A 17,452-nucleotide genomic window follows, 5' to 3' on the forward strand; every position below is an offset into this window, starting at 1 on the left:
TTAAGTTGAATATTTCGGCCTACTAAAAGATGGCTGCCGACTGAATCCTCACTAAAGTACATGACTTCATGCACTGAGCAATTGAGGAAGGCGCCTGCACTGACTTTGTCGTGGCTTTACCATGAACTATTGAACCGGGTCTATGAAGACTACTCTGGGCGAGATGCCAATGTCCCTGAACATGGAGCAAATGTTGCCATCTGGGAACCAAAAGCCACCCATTCACAATAGATTGATACTTTCCTGACCTGGGAACAGCTTTCCCATGCGCCTAGTTCATTCATCATCCGTATGTGAAATTTTGAAAATGTTTCTTAAAGTATTGGGACGGGGCTGAATTCAGCCAATCAGCGGCCTGGAAATAAAGAAAATGATACTATTATATGTAAATTATGGTATAAATATTAGTAGTCTAGAGAGGGAATAGGAGGCACCACCCCTTGTGCTTGAGACGCACCCTGATCGATACTACTCTATGCGACACCCCATGCTGACAGAAGAGGACGGGACGTTAGAATACTGATGATCTTTCTGAGGACTGGTGCTGACTTAGAAAACGACAAATAGCCAGAATAGGTAAATATGACAAAAGATAATATGGCATTGTTAGGATTTAACTTGCAAATTAATTAGATAAAGAAAATCATTATTTGAAGAACTGTGTCGGGTGATTATTTCTTGTGATATTTTATTGATTAATATGAGGGTTAAAGTGTTTTCCATCAAATTCCAACCCAACTAAATGATCTGTTCGACCTCCGGATGGAGGGACTAATAGAGTAAGTCAATAGATGTGTTTCCTCTATCCAAAGTGAATAGCTGTAGTTCGGAATCAGGATATCTCTCCTCTAAAAGGCACGGATTGTTTTGGTGTGAATGAATGTTGGTGTTATGGGCCCCACCAGCGTGTGATGTGTGTTTGTGCGTGTGACTGAGGAATCATTCCGTCCTTGGAAGCAGGAGGAGATTTTGTGTTCTGAACTGCACCAGTATTTCTGGTAGCTAGAGATGGTTTTTATTGTTTTGGTTTGATGATTTTGGCATGTATATAGCTTATCGATTATTGATTGGTATTGATATATGTACTAACACTATATGTTGAAGTTGTATTGAGTTTTATGTTGTTTGTATGGCTTCTGGGAGGTAGGAAGTCGGAAATTGATGACAGTTCCGCAGTAGAGCCGAGTTAAGTGCTGCTCTCGGGAAAGACGGGATTGTAGTTGCCCGTAGGTACACGGGAGAAACGTGTGACAATTGAAGTTGCGCGTCGCATTGTCTGGGTTCGATTCGGTGACATCGCTGTGTGTTGCCCTCAGAAACAATTTCTTTGTGAGAGAAGTATGTATGATATCAAAGGGTTGTCTGTGAAATTTTGGTCTTAGGTACCAGGAAACCAATTGGCATACCGATAACGCTTATCACTGAAAAGGTAGCAGGTGTTCTCTGAGCTTGTTAGAAGGACAAAGTAGAGGTAAGCGCTGCTTTGTTAACATATGTTATAATTCTGTAGTAGGACAGACTGTTCGCTGTTCTCGGAAAAGGCAGGATTCTGTGTGAATGAACTATATTTTCTTGTGTAAAAGTGCGTGAATAAAATAGCATTCGGATTGATTGCGGAACTCTGGTTTTATCTCTCAGTAGCATTGCGTTTCCACCTATGTGTTTTAATTCCGGATAAAACAGTTAATTGATGCTTGAAAGAGGGGTGAAGTAGAGGAATGCGCTACTTTGCCAACGGACGTAATTATTCTGTAGTAGGGCAGAGGTAAGCGCTGCTCTCGGGAAGACAGAATTCTCGTGGGAAAGGTCTTTTGCTATTCTGTGGTTAGCGGAGCAGACAATGGAGATGTTTGTATGTTGTAACTAACAAGTATTGTAAAATCGAAACAAAGTCTACTGAGTAGTCTTGTAAAGGAGGGGTAGACTGTAGACAGGAGCAGGAGCTACTGCAGCGACTGTTGACGTCAGGTGGACCGCGCTGGCATTGGACAGTTAGTCAGTGACGTAGATGCTCCAGGATTGGTGCGTTAGTGTGAGTCGCGCTAGGATTGGAGGTTGTGACAGTGACGTAGACGCTCCAGGATTGGTGCGTTAGTGTGAGTCGCGCAAGGATTGGAAGTTGTGACAGTGACGAAGACGCGCCGGGATTGGTGCAGGAGTAAGAGTCGCGTTGTTATTGGACTAAAGATCGTACAGTTGTAGAAAAGACTAAAGGGTTCACGAAAGAAAGAAAAATGTATTATCATTCACCCGAAAAGAAGAAGAAATCTTTATTTAGTAAAATGCGGAATTGGTTTGTAAAAGACAAAGAGATTGTAACTAGGGAAGGACAGTTACTTCCCCCAGCGAAGACCCCCGCATACTCCATGGTTGCGAAATATGGGTACCATACTTGCATCTGGTTAGACAATTGGGCAAAGTATACAAAGGAAGACGGAGTTCTAGCGTTTCCAGAGGATGGGTCCTTTAATTTGGCAATATTGAGGAACTTACGGGAGAGGATGATGAACTTAGATCCGCGACCTAGGCCTACGCAATTTGAGGCATTAACAGAGTGGGAAGATGAGATGCACGAGCGAGAGAAACAGAGAAATGGCAGTAGGTATCGGTATATGTTTGGACGGCCAAACGATCGTGAAACTCATTGTGACTGAATGAGAAGGTGGCGAGATGCTAGTATGACTGAAGGATTGTTTCCCGTTAGAACAGAAGGAGAAAGTGGAGGAAGGAAATGCCTAGAAAAGAGAAATCATGTAGAAACCCGGAGGTATGGGGCTAACGAAACGGACGACGATGTCCTAGATGATATGTTTTACAAAAGTCCACCTACATACAGGCAGGAACCAGAAACGCCAACCGCAGGTACACCAGTGAGGGAAACTCTTAGAATCATTAAAACAGAAGTTGTGACCCCAGAAGTAAGAAGAAGAAATTCTCTTAAGGAAAAGGGAAAGGAAGATAGGGCAGAGAGTGAAAATTTTAGGGAACTAGCAAAAACCACATTAGAACTGACAGAGAAAATAAGGGAATTGACGAAAAATCTAGAAGCAGTTACAGTTCCTGTGACCATAGGTCCTGTTATGCCTATTTTTGAGAAGCAGAAAGACAGTGAGCACGGACTAACGGTCCCGTATGTGAACAATAGACAGGAAGAACAGCCCCTGATGAGAGCAAAAGAGGATTCCTGGGGACATACTATGGGTAAAAGAGAGTTGCATGTGTCAAAGAACCCATTTTACTGTTCTGATACTGCCGAGAGAAGTAGAATGGTAGAAGGATCAATATTAGAACCACAGAGATTGACAGAACCAGGGAATGTGGAGAAATCAGTGAGCATAACTACTGAAGAATTGAATGAATGGCTGAAAAACTTGCAGGATAAAGAAAAAGAATCTCATACCATTGATATGGCAAAATTACGGATGGTATTGGAAGAATTAATTGTAGGGACCATCCCCATAGAAAAACTGAAAAATTATCAAGATGAGGAACTGCTGTTCCTCTGTAAAAGTGTCACTTGGAGAGCAAAGAATTTACATGACAGACTAGCAGAAATAGCGAGTGAAATGGGAATTGACATGGACAAGGTAAAGGCTTTACAAAAGCCATACCGAGTGGATTTCACAGAAAAAGATATAGAGAATCTGAATGCTGCAGGGCGGATAGGGCAGATTAGGGACATAATCGCGGTATTGAGGAAATGGGGAGATGTGGACAAATGGAAGAGCAGGTGGTATAGGAAGCGGGGTGACACCTCAGACAGAACATTTCCAGCGTTTCCTGTGAGAGAAAAGGAGAAGGTGGTGATGGAGTTCCCTATGAGAGAGATTCCAGGAGGGGGATATGTTTATGTCCCATGGACCAGACAGGACATTTTGTCATTTACCAATGACTTCCCTCGATTACGGGAAAAGCCGGTCGAGTGGTACAGACAGGTAGACAGATTTGTAAAATTGTCAAAGGTGTTGTGGATTGATTTGAATAGTCTGTTTGATATAATAGTACCAGCAGACTTGTGGGCAGAATGTAAGATGGTCATAGATTGGCCCACCAAAGAATACCCGAGAGATCCCAAAACAGGAACCCCAGACCCAGAGGTTATGAAGAAATATGAACAGGTCATGGCATTCTTGAAAAACAAAGTGCCTCCAAAGGAAACAGACTGGGTTAAAATAGATCGAACACATCAGGAAGCAAAAGAGTCAGTCCACGCATACTATGAGAGGCTAATTTTGGCTTTTAAACAGTTTAGTGGGGATGACAGTCTGGGAGAAAAGGACCTGAGTCATTTTGTGTACAGATTTGTGTATGGTCTACTTCCCGAGATTGGGGACATGATCAAACAGCACACCGTGGACTGGCAGAGCAAGAAAATAGATGAGATCCTGAGGCATGCTAAATACTTTAGTGATGAGATTGAGGCAAAACAGCGAAAACTAAAAGAAAAGGCAATGTGGGCTCAAGTGAAGGTGGCGGAGAGACAGGAGGCTCAGCTGATAGAACAAGCTAATAATCCAGGCATTAAATCAAAATTTGGTCCAGGAAAGGGAAAGGGTAATATAGAAGAAGCCAAGAAAAAGTTTCCCTGTCACAATTGCGGAAGATTTGGGCATTGGAAATCCGAGTGTAAATACCCACCAGGTACTAATGATGAAAATCCGTCATTGAATCCACAGGTGCAGTGTGAGGGGAGTGGCCCACCGCCGCAACAGCAGAAGGCTGTTAATCTACAAAATGAGGTGCCAAAACCGCCCTTACCACAGAGCCAGAGCACACAGAAGTATAGCAAAGAGACAGGATTCTACAATGAAGAACAGGTAAACAAACCGCAACGCGCGAGCGCTGTGTCACAGTATTGGCTGCAAAATGACGAAAGTGATCCAGAAGAAATATATTGACGGTGCCGAAAAGAGGAAGCAGGGTGCGTACTTGGCGCATCTCTAGAAATAGATCAGACAGGACCATTTGTGGACGGGAAAGTTAATGATGAAAACATTACTTTTCTAGTAGACACTGGAGCTACCCGATCCACTGTCAGATCAGCGGATGTTAAAAATCTTCCTCTTTCGGATGAAACAATCCAAGTAGTTGGTGTATCTAACACCCAGATTAAAACGTACCTTACTGATCCTGTGAAGGTCAGAATAGGGAAATTTTCAGACATGCATCGATTTGTGGTGTGTGACACCAGTCCTGTGAATTTACTAGGAAGGGACTTGTTGTGCAAGATGAATTGCACCATATTCTGTACACCAGACGGAATAGCCTTTGAAACACCAGATGAAGATGTTCTATATAAAATGACCATAGCTAACCAAGATTGTGAGGTTGCTGGAACCTATGCAGTATTCAATCCAGATGAATTGCCCCCAGAATTGAAACAGACAGTGAAAGCAGCAGTCTGGGATTTTACAGGGGAAGATGTAGGCCTGATGAGAAATGTAGACCCAGTGAGAATTGCTGTAAAGGAAGGAGCCGTTTACCCAAACATTCCACAGTACAGACTGACACCTGAAATATTAGCAGGAGTAACCCCTTTGATTGAGAAAATGATCCAGCAAGGGGTGCTGAGGGAGATAATGAGCAGTCCATGTAATTCGCCTATCATGGGACTGAAAAAGCCAAGTGGGAAATTCAGGATTGTGCAAGATTTGAGAAAGATTAACAAGATTGTCGTCTCATGTTGTCCAATTGTTCCAAATCCCTCAGTAATTTTGTATCAGATCCCACATGATGCAGAATGGTACACAGTAATTGATTTGTGTCATGCTTTCTTTTCCATTCCGTTGCATCATGACAGCCAGCCGCTTTTTGCATTTCAGTTTTTAAACCGTATTTTGGCATGGTGCCGAATCCCACATGGGTACACAGAAAGCCCCTCCATTTTCAATCAGTTGTTAAAGAAATCCCTGGAAAGTCTTACTATGCCTGAGAATTCAGTTTTAGTCCAGTACATTGACGACCTATTGGTGGCGTCAAAGACACGTGAGGCCTGTGAAACAGACACCATAGCCTTGTTAAATCATTTGGCAGATGGAGGACTGAAGGTATCTCCAACAAAATTGCAATACTGTAAGAAGGAAGTAACATATTTGGGTCATACTATCGAAAAAGGCCTGAGAAAAGTAACCATAGACAGAATCAGAATCATTAGAGGAATGAGAGCTCCAATGACCCAAAGAGAGGTGAGAATGTTCCTAGGAATGGTTGGTTACTGTCGTCAGTGGATAAGTAATTTTTCCCTGATTGCCAAACCATTGGTGAAATTGACAAAAAGTGAGGTAAAAGACCCCCTTGAACTGAACAAAGAAGAATTGGCAGCATTTAAACAGTTGAAGAACAGTCTTTGTGAAGCCCCTGTGCTGGGTATGCCAGACTATGAAAAGGAGTTTGAGCTATACTGTAGTGAGCTAAATGGATGCGCACTTTCAGTGTTAATACAGAAACATGGAAGGCAAAGGAGACCAGTGGCATATTTCTCGTCGATGTTAGATCCAGTGGCGATAGGTCTGCCAGGATGTCTGAAAGCAGTAGCGGCCACATGCCGAAGCCTAGAGCAGAGTGAGGGAATCGTGATGGGGTATCCAGTAAGAGTGTTTGTACCCCATAGTGTGGCGGTCCTTTTAACAAGGGGTCGAACACAGTTCATGTCACATAGTCGGCTGACTAAGTATGAGAAGGTCATTATAGGTGCAAACAATGTTAGTCTGGAAAGATGTGTGAATGTGAATCCAGCTACACTTTTGCCTGATGCAGAGAGAGTGGAGATAAGAGAAGAGGTTGATCATGATTGTCTGGATGTGCTTGACTACTGCACAAAACCTCGACCTGATATAAGAGATCTGTCACTGCCAGAAAGTGATTATGTGTTTTTTGTGGATGGATCCTGTTTGAGAACGGATGAAGGAGTGTTGAGCGCAGCCTATGCAGTATGCACAGTTTCAGCAGTTATAGAAGGCTCACCCTTGAAAGGAGTTAAATCCGCTCAAGTAGCAGAAATAGTGGCATTAACCAAGGCATGCAAAATTGGGAGAAATGCGAGAGTGACTGTGATGACTGACAGCCAGTATGGCTTTGGAGTTGTCCACGACTTCGGCCAATTATGGCTGCAAAGAGGTTTCCTGACCTCAAGTGGAACTCCCATAAGGAATGCAGAAGTGGTTGGAAAATTGCTTGAGGCAATACAAATGCCCAAAGAATTAGCTGTGGTAAAATGTGCTGCTCATGGACAAGGTAGTGATTACATCACTACCGGAAACCGTTTTGCAAACGACATGGCTCAGTATTGTGCCCGAAACAAATACTCAATTAATCGGTCAAAAGAAAAGGAAATGTCTTCTTGCTCCATAATGTTTACTAACGTTGTGGGAACATGGGATGAAGTGAGGCAGTTGCAGGATGAGGCAGTGGATGAAGAAATGAGGCAGTGGGTAAAAGCAGGATGTGCACCCAGGGAAAAGGATCATGTGTGGGTCTATCGGGATGGAAGACCAGTAATGCCTGATAGCATGATGTCAACCATGGCACGGATGTATCATGGCCAAGGACATCTGGGAAGGGATGCCATGATAAGGGCTTTTAAGCAGACCTGGTACAATCCAAAATTCAGGTTGATAGCAGAAAGTCTCTGTCAGAGATGCCTGACATGTAAGCAGTATGTTGTAAATAACTCTCAGGAAACAGCAAGAGTAGAAGTGACAGTTTATTCCTGTGGATCCTACGGCCTCTCACACGAGAATGCCAACATTCTAAGAGGAGCTTCGCTCCAACATTCTAAAGATGGGACAGCCCATAAGGCGAGGACAAGGAGGGGGGGAAGGGGGAAGAGGAATGCAGGACTAGAATACAACACATCTCCCTGCGAGGCAGAAAATTTTACACAAGACTAAAATATGTACAGTTTGAAATGTCACTGGCCAAACAGAAAGAAAGCGCAACCAATGCTGTAACTTTCCAAACATAGTCAGAAGGAGAAATGCATCATCGCAATCCCACCACAGCTCAATACCCATACCTGGAGGCTAACAAACCCTAATGAAGAGGAGAGAGAGAGACCCAAAGAAGCTTATGGTCCCATTTCGTAGTCAGAATGCCAACTCGGAGGTTTACATTCCCTAGCCCCTCTGAGTTTCCCCCCCATAGGCGTTTCAGGACTGTGATCTTTTCCACAGGTGGGTTTGGATCCAGTAGTGCTTGGACACTTCGCTATGTTGTCCATACTCCACGTGCCTCCATCTTCCAGCACCACCGAATTGTTGTTGACCCGCGTTATCCTCAGTGGTTTAGAAAATGAGGAGATCTTGGCCTTAGACAGGGACGGCTTCTTAACGACCACCCACTGGCCTTCACTCCATCTTTTTTGTGACACTCCCCAACGCTGGTCGTACCTGTGCTTGTACTTTTGTTGATGCTTGTGAGTATCTTCCGACACAGCGTCTCTGTCCACCCACACGGGAGTTCCTCCATTTAGCCAGTTGGGAGTGAGTTTGGAACCCGGGTTTCTCCCTTTGAGAGATATAAACGGTGACACTCCCGAGACCGCATTGGGTGATGTATGATATGACCACAGCATTTTCCTGATGGCTTCCTCTACCGGAATCTGGGAGCTCAAAGCAAGCTGGATGGTATCCTTTAACATTCTGTTTGCCCTTTCCACCAATCCATTGGCTTTGGGACAGTAGAGCGGGGTCTTGATGTGTGAAATGGACAGTGTGGACATGAACTGCTTCATTTCCTCTGAAGCGAATTGAACTCCATTGTCTGTAATTATGACACCTGGTATACCCTCCTTAGAAAAGGCGTCTCTTAGGAAGTTCAACAGCGACGCAGTAGTGATAGACGATACCAGTCTTGTTACAATCCAATGAGAGTGGTAATCTATGAGAACAAACATGAATCTATGGGCTTGGTTCAATAAATTCAAAGGCCCAATTATGTCCAATCCTAATTTTTCCCATGGTACGGAGGGTACTTCCACGGGAATCAAAGGTGCTTTGCGGACACTCTTGGTTTTGTCACAACTACTACAGGCTGTGCAATTCTTTACTTGATCCTCCACCAGCGAATCCATCCCGGGGAACCAATAGTGTTGCCTAATTTTGCTCTTCGTCATGCTCCTCCCTGGGTGGCCTTCATGGGCAATCTGTATTACCCTTTCATACATGTCTTTTGGAGGGATGATTTTATTTCCTCTGCAAATTTGGTTCTCAACCATGGATAATTCGTCCCGCACCGGCCAAAAATGGCGCATGGACTCTGGCACCTCCTGCTTGTTAACAGGCCAACCCTTGCTTATCAAATTCCTCAGTGTTGCGAAATCGATGTCATCTCTCATGGATTTCTCCCACTCCTCTCGATTGATGGCTGGAATTTCGACTAAAAGGATAGTCTCGTCTGGTGGGTTTTGTATCAGGTTCCCATTGGTCCTTGGTAGTCTGGAGAGACAGTCCGCTACTCTATTTTCACTTCCAGGGACATATACCATGGTGTAGTTGAACCCTTGTAGACTCAGTACCCATTTAGATATACGAGGAGTGGTATTTTCCAAACGTTTAGTGGAGAATAACGGTAGTAAGGGTTTGTGGTCCGTCCTCAGTACAAACGGAATGCCCCATAGGAAATACTTGAAATGGTTTATGGCCCAGTAGCATGCCAAAGCTTCTGTTTCTATTGTCGAGTAGTTCAGCTCGGCATCTCTCAGAGTTCTAGAAGCAAAGGCGATCACCGATTCTTGGCCGTTAGTTCTCTGCGTCAGGGAAGCTCCCAAGCCCTTCGCGCTGGCATCTGTGGTGAGAGTAGTTTTAGCATTGGGGTTGAAAGCCCTCAGAATTGGTGCATCAACGATGGCTTCTTTAATGAGTTGGAAAGCTGATTGGTGATCTTGTTTCCAATCAAATTCCGACCCCTTCTTCAGTAACTCTCTGAGGGGATGCACCTGGTCCGCAAAGTTTTTGATGAACTTAGACATGTACTCCGCCAACCCCAGGAATGATTTGAGTTCATCCTTGTTTGTGGGTGCAGGGGCTAGTTTGACGGAGTCCACCAAACTGGATTTAGGTTTGATTCCCTCGCTTGAGATGGTGTGGCCTAGATAGACTACTGATTCCACCCCTGTTTTACATTTGTCTTTCTGAGTGGTGAAACCTGCCTTACTCAGTCTGGTCAACACTGCTTCCAGAATTCTATTGTGCTCCTCCACTGATGAACCATGAATCAGGATGTCGTCCTGGAAGCAAAGAACGTTTTGTAGCCCTTGTAGTATGTGTTGCATGACGCGTTGAAACACTGCTGCCGCAGATGCCAGGCCAAAAGGCAATCTTGAAAACTGATAAGCTCCGTGCGGGGTTATGAAGGAGGTGAGGGGCTTAGAATCTGGGTGGAGAGCGACTTGGTGGTACGCCGAGGATAAGTCTAGGACCGTGAAGACTTTGGCCCCATGGATGGCCGATAGCATTTCGTTGATGTTGGGGAGGGGATGTCGGTCGACCCAAATGTTAGAGTTCAAGTCCCTGAGGTCCACACACAGACGAATCCCTTTGTTACCCCCTTTTGCAGCTACCACAATGGGCGCCAACCATTCAGAACTCTCGATCCTCTCAATGATCTTGCACTCTTCCAATCTGTCCAGTTCCTTCTTAAGCGGTTCCCTCGTCAGCAGTGGGATAGACCTGGGCCTGTGGATGATCGGTCTGGCATTGGCCTTCAGTTTGATTTTGTGGAGAAAGCCTTTTAGGAGTCCGAGTTTGTCTGTAAACACCTCTGGGAAGCGACTGCAGATTTCCATTCCAACATTGACCCTGTCGATCAAGTACACGGGTTCCGGTGCATTGGGGTCCAGTTTGATTCCCAGATCCTTTTGGTGTTTCCACCCTAGAAGGTTGGACCCATTCCTTGTGATGTAGACCTTTCCCACGGTTGATCTGTCCTTGAAGTTAATGTTCATGAGTCTCATTCCTACTAGTGGTATAGGATCCTGATTATAACCCCCAGGTTTGATGTCTGGAGGTAAGAGGCTGGACGCACTAGTTCCTGATTTGGCCAGGAATGTGACTTCATTAACGAGGGTATATGGGGAACAAGAGTCAGCGTATACCTCATACTTAACGTTGTCCAAAAATATCTCGCACTTGGGGTAGGCAGTGTTGCTGCATTCTGAAAAATTGGATACCTGAAAAACTATATCCTCGCTTGGTTGTTGATGGTCCAACTCACTGCTTATCATGTGGGTGACACTGTTTTTTTGCACTGTGGCAGAATTTTGAAAAATGGCCTCTTTTCTTGCACTTGCTGCATAAAACTCCCTTTGCTGGACAGCTTGCGTTGTTGGCCAGATGATTGGGATTTCCGCACCTGTAGCATTTTGGCTTATTTCCTGATGCGGTCTGTACTTCAGGACTGGAAGGCGAAGGTTTATGTTTGTAGTCTCTACTGGAGATCTTGTGTATGTTGTTTTCCGTTACTTGTTTCACCTCCACGGCTTCTTTCATTTCATTCATACAGTAAGCTGTGTGTTCTATGCTCTTAGCAATGTCAATGGCATGTTTTAAGTCAGGGGCTTCTGCGAGAAGTCTTTCTTGGATCTTCTTGTTGCAGGTACATCTTACCAGCTGATCCCTAATTAGTGACTCGGTCAACATTCCAAACTCACACGTCGAGGCTAAACCTCTCAGAATGGCAATGTAATTTATCACTTTCTCATTTTTCCCTTGAATGCGCAAAAAGAACTTGTGGCGTTCTAATACAATATTGATTTTATCACCAAATTGGGCTTCTAGTTTCAACAATGTTAACTGATACACGTCAAATTGGGCCTCCCCCTCGCCCCCAGCACCCACATTTGCACCTTCAACAATTGAATCAGGCAGGTCATCAAAAATATCTCTCCCTTGCTTCCCCAGGTTATGCAGAAGGACATGTTGTTTTCGCATAGCAGAAAACCTGTCACCCCCAATTGCAATTAGGTACGATTCAAACAGATTTACCCATTTTTTCCATGGGATCACCGGATCTCCACTCTCATCCAGAAATGGAGGGGGTTGAGACATTGCGAATGCAGACATAGCGGAGTATGAAAGGAAAGCGTAGAGAAGAAAACGACAGAAAAGAAAAATAAAAGAAGTAGGATGAAATGAGGGAAGAAAAGAAACGAGTGGCAAAGCTAATGATGGAGAACCAAATAGAAGAATATGTGGCCGCACAACGTGGAACCACCTTACGCAATGAAACAGGCAGGAGGCAGAGTACAGAATGAAAGTACCGAAAATTTCATGAGCTGAGCCTGTCAGCGAAAACTTCACCACAGGCAGACTAATGATGGAGAATAAACTTGAAGTAATTATGGCTGCACAACATGAAATGACCTTTACCCAGCGTATGACGTAATGAACAGCAGGTGGCAAAGTACTGGATGAAGGTAACACAATTTCGTGAGCAGAGCCTGTCAGCGAAAGCTTCCCCACAGGCAGAATGAACTGTGAGGAATACAAAATTAAAGTGTGCTATAAAATTTCCCAGCAGGGGGAGCAGTGTTAGGGAAGCCAGGGAGCAGTGTCTGTCTACTGAGTAACCTCACTGGAGTTCAGTCAGCGGGACCACGGGAACACCCGGAAACAGGCAGTCCTTGATGAGGAAACTACGTCGTCCCAGCTCTGACAGGAAACGAAACTTTTCTCTCTGGAACCACCCTCGTGAAGAGCAGCACAAGCGTCCCCTTTGACACACACCTCCTGAAACGGCATACAATCGGGGGAAATGATGCTCAGCGGGCAGCCTGTGACAACGCTCGAGACTCCTGAGGCAGACGGGAGGTCCTATGGGAGCGAGCGGCCGGGAACAGAGTCTAGAATGAAAGGCAGCACAGCGCTACACTCATCCACAACGCTGACAAAGTCAATTCAAGCGGAATTAACGCTACGGCCTCCGGAACAACTGACGATGCCTTCAGCTCCGCCACAGCTTGCACAGCGCCGATCCTCTCATACGCTCTTTTCCATCACTCGGGAACTCACCACGCTCCGTTTGGCAAGATGGCACAGGTCGCGTAACAGCTTCACGACAGCAGGCGGCTAACCAGGAAACGCCGGTCATCGAGGTTGGCAGGCCCCGCAGGAATAAACACCAAGGAGAGTCCCAGCAGTAATGACAGGAACCACTCTTCAGCAGCCAAGAGGAGCACGTCAGGAAACTAGACTGGCCGTGTAAAGTCAGTAGCTGTGCAGGAACCAATCTTCCTTGAATAATCCACCGCCAGGAAGGATAAATGAGAGGCAGAAGACACTGGGGGTAGGATCCAACCGTCCCCAGCACGGTAAGGTAACTCGTCGCCAAAATATCTGTTGTAAATAACTCTCAGGAAACAGCAAGAGTAGAAGTGACAGTTTATTCCTGTGGATCCTACGGCCTCTCACACGAGAATGCCAACATTCTAAGAGGAGCTTCGCTCCAACATTCTAAAAATGGGACAGCCCATAAGGCGAGGACAAGGAGGGGGGGAAGGGGGAAGAGGAATGCAGGACTAGAATACAACACAGTACAACCCTGGAAGGAAGACGGTGGTGAGTCTAGGCACCATAGGCCGGGAGGGAGGACCTTTCACCAGAATGCAAGTAGATTTCATTGAAATGCCCCCTTTTAACAAACTGAGGTATGTGTTGGTGGTAGTTTGTCTGTTCTCTAGGTGGGTGGAAGCATACCCGACCAGAAGAAATGATGGAATCACAGTGGCCAAGCTATTGTTGAGGGAATTCATCCCAAGGTACGGGTTCCCAATAACCATAGAATCAGACAGAGGAGGACATTTCTACAATGAGATCATGAAATTGATTTGTGAAGCATTGGGTGTACAACAAAAGCTGCATTGTGCCTACCGACCAGAGGCTTCTGGTGTGGTCGAGCAAATGAATGGTACTATCAAAAACAGAATAGGGAAAATGTGTTTAGCCACAGGTTTGAAATGGCCTGATGTCTTGCCTCTGGTTTTGATGACCATTAGGTCTACTCCAGACAGAACTACAGGTTTGAGTCCACACGAGATCATCATGGGACGCGCCATGAGACATGTGTTTGTACCAGTCAACAAGCTGATGACTATAACAGATGACATGATTTTGGATTACTGTAAAGGCCTGGCTGACGCAGTTCATTCTGTGTTTCACCAGGTTGGAGCGGATGCCACCACACTTGAAAAGATACCAGCCCATGATTTGAGCCCAGGGGACTGGGTGAGGATAACAGTCCACAGAAGAAGAAATTGCCTGGTTCCAAGGTGGGGAAGGCTAAGACAGGTCATCTTGACCACAACAACTGCTGTGAAGTGTGCTGGACTGAAAAACTGGATACATGCAAGTCACACTTTGAGAGTTCCAAATCCAGCAGACGGCATTGGAAAAGAATACTTTGACGAATCAGAATCAAGTGATGAGTCAAGCAATGAAAATATAAACTCAAAAGAAAATCCTGAAAGGGGGGAAAATGAGCCAAGACTAGTTCAGACCCCCAGAGAAGAAATTCTGAGGAAAAGATTGCAGATTTCAGATAGTTCAGATTCTGGAGATGAGCAAAGCGCCAATGGTGAACACAGAAAGAAGAAAAGAAAAGTATGTCCAGTCAGAAGTAACATTTACACCAAATGAGAGAGTAGAAGAAGTTCCACCTGAGAAAATACTGGAAGAAGAAGAAGGGACAGTCACAGAAAGAGAGGGACAGATTGCGGAAAAACCCCGAGGAGGTGTAGGGAACTGCAACACCCAGCTAGGCGAAGGGACAAGTAGTCAGCAGGGAGATTGCGTGCCGGAGACCCGAGGAGGGACAGAATTAGGGCCAACCCAAGAGGTGACAAACGAGACAGAATCTGAGGACAGTGAAACTGAAATACCAGAGGGTCGAGTTCTGAGAAAGAGAACTTGGATTGAGGAAAGAAACGGCAAACCAAGAAGAAATGCTAAGGGTGATCTGTGGCCAAACAAAATTAAGAAGCTGAGATATCGATTGACACGAGCTAAACCCTCAGAGGCTCAGAGGCTGAACAAGTAAATGAAGTAACCAGTCAGAATCCAGAGAAAGAGGGAGAAACAGAAGTATCAGAAGCAAACAAACGAGCAAGAAAACCAAACCAGAAGTATAAGTCACCTGAATGGACGTACGTGGCACTGCCTGAACAAAGGGAAGAGGCAGATAGTCAAGGAAATCCAGAGGAGACTTTGCTGAGATTTATAAAAGAAGAAGAAACAGGGGAAATCCTGAGAGTTATCTTATCCGACATCGGAGAAGAAGCGGAAGATCAGGAAATCCTGCATGTGGAGGACGAAAAGGAAGTGAAAAACGACGAAAGGCCGAGCTGAGTAATTTGAATTGATCCTTGTAGGAATACACAGGATTAAATAAGAAATTGAAGTATTTGGATCACCTGATAAGGTCTTAGCTCTTGTAGGAAAGCTACAAGAGGCGGAGTAGACGAGGTTAAGTCAAAAGACACGGTTAATTCTAACAAGATGGCTAACATAGATGATAAAAAGAGTGGATGTACCTTCATGAGAAGGTGGTTCAAGACATGTTGTTGTTGTACCAGACTATTAATGCTTCTTTGGAGCGTACTTGCTCTTTTGATCTCTTTCAAAGTAACTTTAGATACACTAGCAGGACATACTGAGAATATGACTAATATAGTGAAAAGCTCACAAAAAGTAATACCAGTTAGAACAAGCATAGAGCATGTGCATCAAGATAGGTCAATAACTGATTTTTCTAGTAATCTGTTTTCAAAATTATTGTATGAATATGTAAAAACCATGGAAGTAAGGGATTGCTACGTATGTATGCAATTACCTGCATCTGTTTCAGAAGGGGTGACTTATCATCACCTCCCAGCAACTTATGGAATAACATGTAGTGTTTTAACTAGTATATTTTATCAAGTAGGGAAATTAGAGTACAATTTGTCAAATATAGATAATATTCTTGGACGATTGCCCATGAATAAAGAATTAAATCCAGCTAAAGATGCTAATGTGTTAGGAGAAATTTTTATAGAAACTAAAGGACTAACTTTAGAATATATTTTTAAGAACAATTTAACTTGTTGTTTAAAAACAGAAGAGAAAACATTTTTGGATATGGTTGAGGAGAGAAGATTGAAAATACACAAGAATGCAGAGGGACATAAGGAAGGGGAAAACATTTGGGAAATAGATGGGAAAAAGGAGACACCGGGTGGAGTTAAACCGACAATAGCTATAGACTCACCCCAGAAGGCAAATTATGCATCATGAGGGAAAGGTCCCAATATGATTATATTTATATAGGGACAAGTGAGTGTCATGATACTTATTTCATTGCATCCGGGTGGGGATTTAGAGGTGGAGAAGATCCAGTTTTCCCTGGACTGTACTATATTTGTGGGAACAAGGCTTACTACAGGTTGCCTGACCATTGGTATGGCACATGTTATGTTGGCCTGGTCTTTCCAAAGATTTTTCACATGGATAGAGTAGAAAATAGTGGACCAAATAACCTACTAATGCGTAGCAGAAGAGAAACTTGGTTAGAAATTGTAGGTGATATTTTTGGAGCCTTGATACCAGCAGTGGGAATATCTTTGAATGCAAATAATATTCGGAAGTTGTCCACCATAGTGGATCTCTTATCAACAAGCATCGCTGGAGGATTTCTCTTGGTAAACACTGAGCTGGTTGCCACGTGTGCTATGATTATGCAAAATCGACTTGCCCTTGATATTTTATTGGCAAAAGAGGGTGGAGTCTGTGGAATGCTGAAAATTCAACATTGTTGCACTTACATTCCTGATGAAAGCAAAGATCTAAAAGTCTATATAAAGAATATTACAGAATTGCATGATGAAATAAAACCACTGGAGGTTGAAAGTATCTGGACTAGAATTAGTAATAAAATGGCTGCTATTAAAGCTTTCTTAGGTAAATTAGGTGGTACTGTAATAGGGAAAATATTATTTCCATTAACCTGTGTGATTTTCGTATTATTGATACTTAGATTAGGATGTATGTGTTGTAGATATAGAAGAAATAAAAAGAAGGTTAAACGAGAAATTTACCAAAAGAGGGAAAAGAAACCAGAAAAAGATCTCAATGAAATAGAAATGGAAGAGTGGAAGGAGAGTATGTATGACAAAACAAAGAGAGAAGACGAAAGAGAAACAGAATTTAAATGAAGCAAAAAGACATTTCAAATTTCTGCAAAAGGGGAAATAAATTGAAATTTTGTGGGTTTGTGGTGATAAAATCACCAAAGGGGGGATTGATGGAGCGGGTAAAATAAAAAATTTTAGTATACCCAATCCATTTATATATGTTTATATTAAAACGACTAAAGAACTAATTCTAATGTTGTGATTGAATTAATCAACCTTATTAACCAAGACAATACACGTGGGAATGCATTTGCATGGCTAAAATATTAGGTGAACTAAGTTTGTACGCAT

This window comes from Triturus cristatus, chromosome 3_2, assembly GCF_964204655.1.
Source record: "Triturus cristatus chromosome 3_2, aTriCri1.1, whole genome shotgun sequence".
Taxonomy (NCBI): Eukaryota; Metazoa; Chordata; class Amphibia; order Caudata; family Salamandridae; genus Triturus; species Triturus cristatus.